The sequence below is a fragment of the Salvia hispanica genome, chromosome 5, assembly GCF_029641045.1.
Source record: "Salvia hispanica isolate PSC_SH4W2 chromosome 5, Shi_PSC_v1, whole genome shotgun sequence".
Lineage (NCBI taxonomy): Eukaryota > Viridiplantae > Streptophyta > Magnoliopsida > Lamiales > Lamiaceae > Salvia > Salvia hispanica.
Window position 1 is genome coordinate 29,986,777 of NC_142696.1, and position 10,493 is coordinate 29,997,269.

Here is a 10,493-nt window from a genome sequence, read left to right on the forward strand (position 1 = left end):
GACCAATTTTATGGAGGCCATATACAAACGTGTTGTAATTATCGCTTCATATTTTCTTGTTGGTGGTTTTAATAGTTTAATTATGACTTAAGCAGATAAGGCAGGTATCCACATTCAAAGAATAATTAAACATGTACTAGCTATGCATGCAAGGCAATAAGTACATAGGCGATGCACAAGTTAAACTAGATTTTAACAAATAAAATCATAACTCAAATTAAATATCCATCTTTCATCAATAAAACATGTAAACACATTTACATAAGGTTCACATAAACATAATGACGAAACTTGATCATTTAATTAAGCATCTTAATATAAATAGATAGAATTAAAATTTTATCTTCACATTAACAAGATTATCTAGACATTAAGTCCAATCTTAAACAATCATACATTATTAGTTAAAATAACGTATCTTGATTATTAGAATCACCTTTTAATACTATTAGGATTTACTTAGATAGAATTAATCCATCATTATCCTAAAATTAATGTCTAGGTGTATATCATAAAAGATTAGCTAAGTCTCAATTTAAAATGCCCACTTGGATATATAAATCCGCATTTATCCAATTAAGACTAAATCCATTTAAAACACACTAAATTTGAGAACTAAATTTCTCTTAGCTTTCATAAAATTACATGACAAGAAGAATCTTATTACATCTTTAATTCAAAATGATGTTTTCTAGATGAAATAAAATTCACCTTCATCAAAATTAAAGACAAAATTCAACTTAATAAATAATTAAGGATTTTAATAGCAAAAATTAATGCTCTATGAATTTTCATACCTTTAAATCACATTTGATGTTACCTAGATGAAACAAATTCACCTTCATCAAAAATTAAAGATAAAATTCAAATTAAACTAGGAATTGAATTCCAATTAAAATCCAATTAATCATTTAACACTTTAATAATTTAGGATTTAAGTAGCATGTTAATGCCAAATGAATTTTTCACTTCTTTAATTAAACCGATGTTATCTAGATGAAATAAAATTCACCTACATCATATTAAAGACAAAATTCAAACTAGGAATAGGATTCCAATTAAAATCCATCCAATTATTAAACATGTAGTTTTCGAAAATTTTAAAGGTTTAAAACAATTGAAAAACTCATGTCTTTTCCTTAGGTATATATCTAGGAAATAATTCCATAACACACCAATTAAAATATAGACAATTTTCAATTAAACCTTAAAATGAAAGCATATTAAGAGAATATTCTTTAAAATTCCATCTAATTAAGGAAAAGCCAAAAATTAGATCAAACAAATATTGAATTTCCTTATGTTAATTACCATGATATTATCTAGATGGAAAGAATCCATCAAAATCAACTAATTAACAAATTAAATCAACTTAATTGACCTAATTAATCAATTGGCAAATTTTTAAAGAAGACAATTATTCTCATTTAAATTAGAATCTTGATTTAATTGCAAAATCATTCTAATTCCCACAAGATATTTAATTATTCTAGGTTTAGGCTTTTAAACCACAATTATAAATAGCTTGTGCCTTAAGAAACAAAAACACGAAAACGAAAAACGAGACGACACGACGATGCAACCCAAAACCCTAATTAGGGTTTGGGTTGCCACGGGCCACGCAGCAGCCGCTGCTGCCGCTTCTAGCCTCCGCCGCCTCCTGCGTCTGCCGCCGCTGCTCCCACTGCAGCGGCGCTGCTGCTGCTGACCGCCGCCGTCCGTTGCTGCCACTCCCACTGGAGCAGCCGGCGCTAGCAATCACCGATGGCCGCTGCCCCAACCAAAATCAGGGAATCTGCTGTCCAGCGGCTGCCCGACGAGAACACAGCTGCTGTCCGTCGAGGACAGCTCCTCCGCCGCCGCTCGAAGACGACGACGCTGCTGCCGCTGCCCGGAGTCGCTGCTGTCAGCCGATGACACAGCTGCTGTCCGGCGCTGCTGTCCGAAGACGAAGCAGTTGCTGCCGAAGCTGCTGTCCGTCGCCAACTCCATGCCGCTGACCGCTTCTCCGACAAACAGAGACCGCCGCTGCCTCTCCTCATCGGATCTGGATCTCGGATCCCCAATGAAGGCAGCCCGGCACTTGAATACATCTAGGGTTTAAACCCTTGCGTTCATATATTCGTTTTCAATTTAATTAACTTGATTCATCGCGGTCGCTTCGCTTGACCGCGATCTTAAATCTCAATTAATCGTTTCTTAATATGTAACAATCTTTTATGTTCATATCAAATATGCATATTTAAATATCAAGCATTTTAGCAATTTAAATAGATCTAGCATATTAAGAACATAAAACTATAGATCTAATGAATACTTGTTTAGATCTAGAATAATCTTGTGAAAAACTCAAATAAAATTCGAGATTCATAATATTCTTTCATCGATCCAAGCATTCAATCATGGACCACTTTATTTCTTGATTCAAAAACATATATTCACTTAAACACATACATATATGTAATCATAAACATATAATCTAGTACATATTACTTAGAATATATAGATCTAATGATGTTCATCATAGATCTAGAATATTTTTGTGAAAAACTTGAATAAAATTCAAGATTCGTAATATTCTTTCATCGATCTAAACATCATATCATAGATCCAAAAATAAAATCAAGAAAAACATAGATCCAACACATATTGCATTATTTTCGAAAATCCCAAGTTTTTATAGATATAACACCAAATAAACACATAATCATGCAATTGATGTAGATTCGATTGTTACCTCATAATCCATCATTGGATTGAAGTTGCTAGCTGCACCACCCGGAGATCCTTGGTTTATCGACCACGAATCTTCCGTACTATTCCCTCGTCCTTGATTCTCCATCTGTGTGGGCGGATCTTAGAAAACCAATTAAATAACTTTGAATGGATCTAGGGAAAACCAATACAAACACCAAATTGTCTAGATCTAATCCTATGAATTGGGATAGATCAAGAACAATAATCAAAACCCTAATTCTCCCACAACTATGGCTCGAAAATCGAGACCAAGAGAGAGAAGGAAGGAGGCGCCGATTTCAAGGCTAGGGTTAGGGTTTTTTGTTGTCTTGGATTGTATGCTAGGGTTTCCCTTTCATTCAATATTTATAGTGGACCTTATTGGGCTAGTAAGGGGATCCATGGAATGACTTAAGTGTTGGGCTCACCCATTAGATAAATTACTAATTAAATCAAATGACCCATGATTTAATATATTATCAATGGAATATTATTTTATTCCACTAAAGAATAATATTGCACTCCCACTTAAATCACCAAATTACAAATAACTTGGGTCCATTTTATTTTATAATATTTCCCGCGTTTAAGATTATCTTGATCCATCAATTTAATTCTTTTGTCTGCTATGACTAGAATTAAATTAATTCTCCAAAGAGTTTTTCTAGTTTGAAACTTTATTTATTATTCGTGGAATAAATTCCAACTGCGCAGATTTCTGAATAATATATTCCTCTTTCAAACACCTCATTGGGGATCACCCTTTTAGGGATTTAATCATACCACATTGGGCACGCGAATTCTATGAAATAATATTCCAATACCTTCATGTTATTCAATTACTACCACCCAAGATATCATGAACTTGAGTTACGTACAAACTCTCACATATTGATAAGTCAAAGTGGCGTTTGATTGAATAAACAATATTGATATTAATATCATAGACTAGAAAATACTAAACTTTCTTGAAATATATTCTTTCAGTAGATAGCAATAAAGAATACATTTCGGATTAGATCCTTTCAGTGCTTTATCACACCGGTGTTACTAATCTCATCTTAGGTAAGAGAGAATTATCACAAACACCGCAACCGTTCCAATAGGTAGCCAAAGCCTATCTAGGTTGTGAATACGTTTTTCTTCTTACTAGATCTGGCCAAGTCCCCTACTGGAAAACTCATGAGGAGATTCATCGAATTTCCCTACTTGACCTTCTTAGTAAAAAGCCTTAGACTTGTTTATCATATTTCAATAATAAACCATTTATATTATATTATTTATTCTCATAAATAGGTAAACAAGTGGATGTGGCGTTTCTCGTATACATGCATAAGCTGACTGTACAAAGGCATGTACGCTCGAAGCATCTTTTAGTATACAAACCCCAACAAATACATGCTTAATCTGTTCTTTCATCTTTTGAGGCAATTATGACGTCTAGTCCTTGTGCAATCCGTGCGCCTATTCTTTTGTCTTTATTGTTTTGATTCGAGGACAAACAAAAATGTATGTTTGGGGGAGTTGATACGCTCAGATTTTGCACTATTTTAAGGCCGTTATTTGGTCCGTTTTTAATGTCAATGTCACTCTACACGTCCATTATTTGCATATTTTGTCTATTTTGGTATTTTGACGTGTTTTGTGAGAAATGTGCATAATTGAGCCAAAAAAGGGAGCCAAAACACAAAGTCTGGAAATCTAGAGTAAGACGGCGACCGGCGACCGCCGCGGATGTGTGCGGCGACCACTGGCGCCCGGCGGGCAGATCAATGCAGCGGTCCACCTCGGAAAAATACGCTTGGAAGAGAAGTCTCGCCCGGCGACCGCTGGAAGTCGTGCGGCGATCCGCCGTCGAGGTAACAGACTCTCTGGAGTCCAACGCGGTGACCGCCGGCCAAGGTGCGGCGGCCCACTGGAGAAAGGCGGCGAATCCAAGATGCCCTAGATTTGCTCCAAGATATACCATATTTTGGAGATCTTTTCCTTCTACAACAAGGATTGGCTTTCCCCTATAAATAAGACCTCAAGCTTCATCAAATAGAGAGAGCTTCTACTTGCAAAATAATTCATAGAGATCAAGAGTTAGAGTATTTCACTTGTGCAAGGAGTTGGAGAAGGATTTCAAGAACGACAAGGATTCAACCTACGAGATTTATTTGCTTTAGTTTTATGTTCAAATTGTATTCCCTTCAATCTATGTGTTTAGCTTATTTCATCATGTGTAACTAAACTCATAGGATTCTAGGGATGTGTTAGTAACGACTTTGGTTATACAATTCCTTTTTCTATTTAATATCCGTTTTGTTTTTACTTTGTTTCTTCCCTAAGTAGCTTTGATGTTGCATGATTGAGTGACACAATCTTGTATGATTTAATATAGCTTGCTTCATAACTATGACAGAGTTCTAGTGAGTTAGATTCACTTAGTAGACGCTACAGTTGGCTTCCCTTAAAATGGCACTGTTAATTGAGAGCGAGGACTTTTCAAGGGTCTTAGGAGATTCTTGGAGTTACGTGTTAGGATTGACAATCCTAATGTTCTAATCAACGTTTGTATCGCATGAGCATAAGCTAGGTGACTCGTCCTTTCAAATTATAAACTGTGCTAGGGTATTGTAGTTGGAATTTGTATAACCATAACTTTGAACGCACATCCCTGGGATTCCCTTATCTCTATCGATTATCTCCGTGTTTTATTTGCATTTAGTTGTTATATGCTTTTTATTGTTTTTAGTTTTCAAAAGTTTTCCAAAACCTACTGCTTTTCCATGTAGTAATTGAGTCTTAGTAGATGATAGACACTTTGTGTTTGCCTTCCCCGTGTTCGATATCCGGTACTGACCTTTGGCTATACTATATATACTCTGTATAATTGCAGTTTTATTTAGTGCTAATAAAAAGTGCATCAGAGGGCTTCTTATAGCTTGTCAATTCAGCTCTCCAGTAGATTGTCCTTGTCGTTTGTGGGAGTACTTTTCTCCTTCTCCTGCAATGAGGGCTCTTCTGCATCTTCGTACTCCCGCTTTGTGGTCAACAGCCTTTCTAGGACAATCTTGGCTTGACTCGGTCTCAGTTTGTAGAAGCTTCCTCCACTTGATGAGTTCTCTAGTCCTTGCTCTTAGCATTTATCCCATCATAAAATTTGGAGTATATATCCACTTCCTTTATGTTGTGAATCGGACAGGCCTCCAGAAGGCTTTGATATATGTCCCAATACTTGCCCAAGCTCTCACCACATTATTGGGTAGCCTCCCTGATTTCCCTTCGTCGTACAGTTGCGATTGATGCTGGGATGTAGTGGTTTAGGAACTCCATTTTGAATTCCGCCCAGGTGTTGATGCTGTTGGGCTCCAAACCTCTATACCATGCATTTGCTTCATTCTTCAGAGAGAGGGGAATGACTCTAAGCTTGAGATCCTCCTCGCTTGACCCCTCTGGCCTCCTCTGCACTCTGCAAATTTTTTCAAACTTACGAAGGAATTTAATCGGGTCCTCGGCATCAGTCCCCAAGAAAGTAGGCAAGATGGTAAGCACTTCTTGGTCCATGTACACGGCTCTCTGCCCCTCTGTCATAGCTATGGTAGATAATGGTTCAGCCACAGAGTGGGCATAGATCGAACCGATCTCCGGATCTTCCTTTTGTGCACCCTCTATTGTGATTTCTTCTTGTATCTCCTCTTTGCCTGGGGTGGAGCCACTGAGTTCACCAAGTTGGTGTCCTCACTCTCTTCACAGCAAGCCCCTGAGTCAGGCGGTGGTGGAGCGGAAAGTGATTCATCTTGGGCATCTGATACGCTCGGATTTTGCACTGTTTTAAGGCCATTATTTGGTCCGTTTTTTATGCCAAAGTCACTCTACACGTCCATTATTTGCATATTTTCTCTATTTTGGTAGTTTAACGTGTTTTGTGAGAAATGTGCATAATTGAGCCGAAAAAGGGAGCCAAAACGCAAAGTCTGGAAATCTGGAGTCAGACGGCGAGTGGGGACCGCCGCGAAGTTGTACGGCGACCGCCGGCACCTGGCGGGCAGAGGAGCAGTGCAGCGGTCCGCCTCGGAAAAATACGCTTGGAAGAGAAGTCTCATCCGGCGACCACAGGAAGTCGTGCGGCGGTTCGCCGCCGAGGGAACAGACTCTCTGGAGTCCAACGCGGTGACCGCCGGCCAAGGTGCGGTGGCCCGCCGGAGAAAGGCGGCGAATCCGTGAAGCCCTAGATTTGCGCCCAAATTTACCATATTTTGGAGATCTTTTCCTTCTACAACAAGGATTGGTTTTTCCCTATAAATAAGACCTCAAGCTTCATCAAAAAGAGGAGAGCTTCTACTTGCAAATAATTCATAGAGATCAAGAGCTAGAGTACTTCACTTGTGCAAGGAGTCGGAGAAGGATTTCAAGAACATCAAGAACGACAAGGATTCAACCTACGGGTTTTATTTGCTTTAGTTTTATGTTCAAATTGTCTTCCCTTCAATCTATGTTTTTAGCTTATTCAATTATGTGTAACTAAACTCATAGGATTCTAGGGATGTGTTAGTAACGACTTTGGTTATACAAATTCCTTTTTCTATTTAATATCCGTTTTGTTTTTACTTTGTTTCTTCCCTAAGTAATTTTGATGTTGCATGATTGAGTGACACAATCTTGCATGATTTAATATAGCTTGTTTCATAATTGTGAGAGAGTTCTAGCGAGTTAGATTCACTTAGTAGACGCTACAGTTAGCTTCCCTTAAAATTGCACTGTTAATTGAGAGTGAGGACTTTTTAAGGGTCTTAGGAGCTTTTTGGAGTTACGTGTTAGGATTGACAGCCCTAATCTTGTAATCAACGTTTGTATCGCATGAGCATAAGCTAGGCGACTCGTTCTATCAAAGTAATAACTGTGCTAGGGTATTGTAGTTTGGAATTTGTATAACCATAACTGTGAATGCACATCCCTGGGATTCCCTTATCTCTATCGATTATCTCCGTGTTTTATTCGCACCTAGTTGTTATTTATTTTCATTTATTTTCTATTTCCAAAGTTTTCCAAAAATTCTCGTTTCTCCAGATAGTAATTGAGTTCTAGTAGAGGATAGACACTTTGTGTTTGCCTTCCCCATGTTCGATATCCGGTACTGACCCCTAGCTATACTATATATACTCTGTACACTTGCAGGTTTATTTAGTGCTAATAAAAAGTGCATCAGCATCTTGTGGCTCCACTCCTTCTTCTGCTTCTTGCCTCGCTGACTCAGTGCCTTCAAGCTGGGGTAAACAAAAAACAACAAAAAGTTTATTTATAAAATTTAAACTAAAATTTCTACCTAAAACCTGAGACGCTATGCCCATCTAAGTATCCTTTGGCATTGGTGGTCTTGGGCTAGCACCAGAATGAAAGTTGATAAATCCTTACAGATAAGGTTGCTGATCTTCCTCTGCTGCCTAAGCTATCTCGAAAAACTGCAAACAAAAACTAAGAAACAAAGAAGACATTAAAATATTTACACCCAAGGTATCTCACAACAAGTTACCCTTTGCGCCATCATCCCCGGCAGCGGTGCCATTTTGACAGTCGCCCTTTCCGCTCTCGTACGTCTCCCTCTTCTTGAAAGCTGATTATGTCGTCGTAAGCTGCTCAAGTTGGGCGTTCGACCTGATCAAACCAGCCTATTTATGCCTGTTTCACCTACAAAATTGCGGGTGAGTGGATTTGGTAGAGGTTCGGGCTGATCAAGCTGAGTGGCTCTGACTTGAGTGAGAAGAATTGAGAGGCTGAAGGGAATACGACATCAAAAACCTCCACCACTAATACTAATAACTAGTATAGGGAAGTAAGGATCGATCCCACATAGATGAGACAGTTTGAATTGTTTGTGTGATACGACTTGGGGCTTGGCTGCTGCCACGCTTTACTTTAGGGGTAGATTAAGTATCTACTGGTGCGGAAAAGAAGAAAAACTAACTAAGCTGAACAACTAAACTACCTAACTAATCAACTCAGAAAACATTACTATAAAAAGACAAACAGAATAAACGAGGTTGTCAGTCCCTCTGCAAAACGGTACGAAAAGCAAAATAACTTTAACAGAATCGTCTTCCTCAACAGATCAGCGTAAAGAAACAGAGCAGCAACAGATCTGAAAAGCTGAAGAAGACGAAACAAAGGAAAACACTTAAAACGTAAAAATTGCTCCTACGATCTAAGCTACGACAACGTAAAACAGGAACTACGGCTATCAAATGCAGTAATAAAAAGAAAACACGTAGATCTAAACAGAGAACAAAGATCTAACAGAAAGCAACAAATCTAAGCTAACAGTCAAGAGTAAACATAGAATCAAACATAGATCTAAACATTAAAACATAAAACAAATACGGAACGAAGGAAACGAAAACAGAAACTGGATTAAACTAAAACAAAGCAGGAACAAGAGTCAATACATGAAAATAAAACAGGATCTAAACTAGGAAAGCAGGAAATTGTTTCATCACCCCCTCTCGGAGTGGAATTACAAAACAGAAACTAGAAATTGTGCGAGAACAACAAGGAAACAACTAACTACCAGCTACTCTAGACGAAACCAAGTGTGTGTAGGAGATTGAAAAGCTTGGAAATGAAGAGAACTTTGATTTTAGCACTGGAAGAGAGCCAGAAATCATACCTACTCTAAAGAAAACCCCTCTAAACTACTCAGCAAGAAATGAAATGTGGGGGAACTCCCTTCTCTTAGTGTGCAAGATTTCTTTATATAGGGATGCGTAGGGCTTTGATTCTTAGGGTACCACCCCCCTGAAATGACGCTTTTGCCCTTCACACCTTAAAGTGGAGTTTATAATCTTCTCTCCAGCGCAAGGTTGGCTGACTCCGGTTGACATATGACTTGATCAGTTCAAAAGCCGCCTATTTTCTCCTTTTTTTCCCAACTTTTGCTTTCGCTCTTTGGAATGATGTGATCTTCTGTTTCCGGTGAAATCTACACACACCTGGCTCAAAAAGGGTCGTTAGTTTGCTGATTTCAGTGCGGTTTTGCTATAAAACACATGCATGAAACGGGCCTCATCAGTAACCAACGTTTGATTCGCATGAGCATAAGCTAGGTGACTCGTCCTATCAAAGTATTAACTGTGCTAGGATATTGTATTTGGAATTTGTATAACCGTAACTGTGAACGCACATCCTTGGAATTCCCTTATCTCTTTACTTTTTATCTCTGTGATTTATTTGCAATCAGTTGTTTACTGCTTTCAATTGTTTTCTGTTTTCAAAATTCTCAAAACCTTTTAGTTTTCCAGATAGTAATTGAGTTTTAGTAGTATAAGATAGTCAGTCTGTGTTTGTTTTCCCCGTCCGATATCCGGTACTGACCTTTAGCTATACTATTCCTACTCTGTATACTTGCAGGTATTTATAGTGCTAATAAAAAGTGCATCACATAGTATATTACATTTCCTAATACACTATTAAGAAGTTGAGAAATGGATCTCATTTTATGAAAATAAAAGTTATTACATTCCATGTGGATTTTCTTTATAATAAAAAAATAAAGACTTCAATTTCAACTTTCCTTAAATATCTTCTACTCCCTCCGTTCCATAGTAATAGGGATATTTCTTTTCGACACGAAGATTAAGAAAAATTGTGTTAGGTGAGTTAAGTAAATGAAAAATAAAGTGAAAAATGAAAAAGTTAGAGAGATGAAGAGAGAAAAAAAAGTAAGAGAGAGTAAAGTAGATGTGAAAAATGGGTTGACTATTAATAAAAAAGGAAATGAT